This window comes from Nerophis lumbriciformis, linkage group LG03, assembly GCF_033978685.3.
Source record: "Nerophis lumbriciformis linkage group LG03, RoL_Nlum_v2.1, whole genome shotgun sequence".
Taxonomy (NCBI): domain Eukaryota; kingdom Metazoa; phylum Chordata; class Actinopteri; order Syngnathiformes; family Syngnathidae; genus Nerophis; species Nerophis lumbriciformis.
Genome location: NC_084550.2, coordinates 65,527,501 through 65,530,960, shown reverse-complemented (window position 1 = coordinate 65,530,960; position 3,460 = coordinate 65,527,501). Strand labels below are relative to the sequence as shown.

The 3,460-nt window shown below is 40.8% G+C and overlaps 1 protein-coding gene across 1 annotated transcript in view; it reads left to right on the top strand.

The window, feature by feature from the left end:
- The first annotated feature begins 1,012 nt into the window (after window positions 1-1,012).
- The window catches only part of LOC133576530 (protein ABHD8-like), a 30,576-nt gene continuing 28,128 nt past the window's right edge, over window positions 1,013-3,460 (top strand). Inside the window, exon 1 of the mRNA XM_061929829.2 lies at window positions 1,013-1,246. The gene's annotated coding sequence lies outside the window, so the exon portion shown is untranslated. The remainder of the gene's footprint in view (window positions 1,247-3,460) is intronic.

Below are 3,460 nucleotides of genomic sequence, written 5' to 3'. Positions count from 1 at the left end.
ATTATGTTAGATCCACTATGGACTGGACTCTCACACTATTATGTTTGATCCACTATGGACTGGACTCTCACACTATTATGTTAGATCCACTATGGACTGGACTCTCACTATTATGTTAGATCCACTATGGACTGGACTCTCACAATATTATGCTAGATCCACTCGACGTCCATTGCACCAGTCGCCCAGGGGAGGGTCCCCACATCTGCGGTCCCCTCCAAGGTTTCTCATTGTCATCTCATTGGGGTGAGTTTTTCCTTGCCCTTATGTGGGATCTGAACCGAGGATGTCGTTGTGGCTTGTGCAGCCCTTTGAGACACTCGTGATTTAGGGCTATATAAGTAAACTTTGATTGATTGATATGACTTAGATGCAGCTGCTCGGCCATGGAAACCCATTCCACGAAGCTCTCTGCGTACTGTACGTGGGCTAATTGGAAGGTCACATGACTGTGCAGAAAGTCTTTGCACTATGCGCTTCAGCATCCGCTGATCCCTCTCTGTCAGTTTACGTGGCCTACCACTGAGTTGCTGTTGTTCCCAAACTTTTCCATTTTTCTTATAATAAAGCCGATATTTAGGAGCGAGGACATTTCACGACTGGATTTGTTGCACAGGTGGCATCCTGTGACAGTTCCACGCTGGAAATCACTGAGAGCGGCCCATTCTTTCACAAATGTTTGTAGAAACTGTCTCCGTGCCTAAGTGATTAGGACACCTGATTCTCATCATTTGGATGGGTGGCCAAATACTTTTGGCCATATAGTGTATTTGCTGTTGGGTTAAACGCTGACTCCTTTAAAAATAAAATAAAAAAAATAAAAAACGCCGCTCGAGTCCTTCCTGTCACTCTGCAGACAAGCTTCCTGCCAGCCTTGGCAACAAGGAGACCGCGCGCTCCTATTGGCCAGCGCTGACAGCCTTGGCCTCCTCCTATTGGCCGGCTGTGCTGTCACTCAGCAGGGACAGCGGGCCGAGTGTGCTGCACAAGAAGGCATCAGGGCAGGGGGGAGGATATTCTGCCCGGGTGCGCAGCGACTGATGCTTGCAGGAAGGCAGATTAGCGACAGGGAAGGAACAAACTATACATTTTTTAATCGTAATGGACATTTTATTGCGATGCAAACGGGACACTTTCACCGATGCATGCTCTATTATTCACCTGCTAGTCCAATGAGGCGACTATTCTGCAGTGTCTTGTTATTGCATCCCCTTCACTTCTGAAAACATCACTTCATTCCGCGCAGGTAAGACTCGTTTTGTTTACCAAGAGGGGAAGCCATGAAGTCGTGTGCGTCAGCGGTGCAGAAAGCGAACATAAAAGCATCAATTATTTAAAATGGCATGGCCGTGCTGCGTGCTGTTTAGTGTTTGCATTGACGCTGCCTTGTGCTTAGCTGAAGTGTTGCGTCACAACGCACTTGTGTGCACGTTGACGTGGTGATCGTGGCGAGAAAAGGAAGTGGGTTACACATTTAAGTGGCGAACTGCGCCACGCTGCAACATGTGCGCCCTTGCTGAGTGGAGCGGCTGCAGAAGGTAAATATTCCGCAGTGCAGGATGGTGACATGTTGATAGTAGGTCAGCAGGTTAAATGTCATGCTGGTGCAGAACTTTGGCGATTGCGTCACCGCAGAGCTCGTTATTGATCATGTAAGCGCTCATTTGGAAGGCTTGAAGCGGGTCTTTGTGATGGAGATGTGGAGATGACATGACCTTCAGGTCAGGGATGCGATTCATGGCTCTCTTCAGGAGCCATTCCTTCCAAGAGCCGTTTAAAAGAGTGGCTCGTTATTATAGTTGTTTTTATTTAATTTTTTTACTGTTTTTTTTTTAATTTATTATCACCCAAACAATCACTGGTTGCAGTTATACAATAAGATGTGAAACTTAATTATTAAAATGTAATTTATTTTAATTATTAATTTACTTTTTACAAATGTTTCTTTATTGGGGGGAATTATTCTAAAAATATTGTATGTATATATATATATATATATATATATATATATATATATATATATATATATAGGGCTGCAACTAACAACTAATTTGATAATCGATTAATCTGTCGATTATTACTTCTATTAATCGATTAATAATCGGATAAAAGAGACAAACTACATTTCTATCTTTTCCAGTAAAGTGAAACTGAATCATTAAAATGTACTTTATTTTAATTATTAATTTACTTTTTACAAAAGTTTCTTTATTGGGGGGAATTATTCTAAAATATTGGATATATATATATATATATATATATATATATATATATTAGGGCTGCAACTAACAACTAATTTGATAATCGATTAATCTGTCGATTATTACTTCGATTAATCGATTCATAATCGGATAAAAGATACAAAGTACATTTCTATCCTTTCCAGTATTTTATTGGGGGAAAAAACAGCATACTGGCACCATACTTATTTTGATTATTGTTTTTCAGCTGTTTGTAAATGTTGCAGTTTATAAATAAAGGTTTATAAAAATAAATAAATAAATAAAAAACTAGCCTCAGCGCATGCGCATAGCATAGATCTAACGAATCGATGACTAAATTAATCGCCAACTATTTTTATAATCGATTTCAATCGATTTAATCTATTAGTTGTTGCAGCCCTAATATATATATATATATATATATATATATATATATATATATATATATATATATATATATATATATATATATTGCCACCCATCCAAATGATCAGAGTCAGGTGTCCTAATCAATAAATGTAAATAAATAAATATATCAACTTGGCTCGGTGTATAAAATCAAGCACTTAGACATGGAGACTGTTTCTACCGACATTTGCGAAAGAATGGGCCACTCAGGGATTTCCAGCGTGGAACTGTCATAGGATGCCACTTGTGCAACAAATCCAGTCGTGAAAATTTCTGATGGACCAGTCTGGGTTTGGAGGTTGCCAGGAGAACGGCACATTTCAGACTGCATTGTGTGAAATTTGGTGGAGGAAGAATTATGGTGTGGGGTTGTTTTTCAGGAGTCGGGCTTGGCCCCTTAGTTCCAGTGAAAGGAACTTTGAATGCTCCAGGATACCAAAACATTTTGGACAATTCCATGCTCCCAACCTTGTGGGAACAATTTGGAGCGGGCCCCTTCCCCTTCCAACATGACTGTGCACCAGTGCACAAAGCAAGGTCCATAAAGACATGGATGACAGAGTCTGGTGTGGATGAACTTGACTGGCCTGCACAGAGTCCTGACCTGAACCCGATAGAACACCTTTGGGATGAATTAGAACGGAGACTGAGAGCCAGGCCTTCTCCACCAACATCAGTGTGTGACCTCACCAATGCACTTTTGGAAGAATGGTCAAAATTTCCTATAAACACACTCCGCAACCTTGTGGACAGTCTTCCCAGAAGAGTTGAAGCTGTAATAGCTGCAAAAGGTGGACCGACATCATATTGAACCCTATGGGTTAGGAATC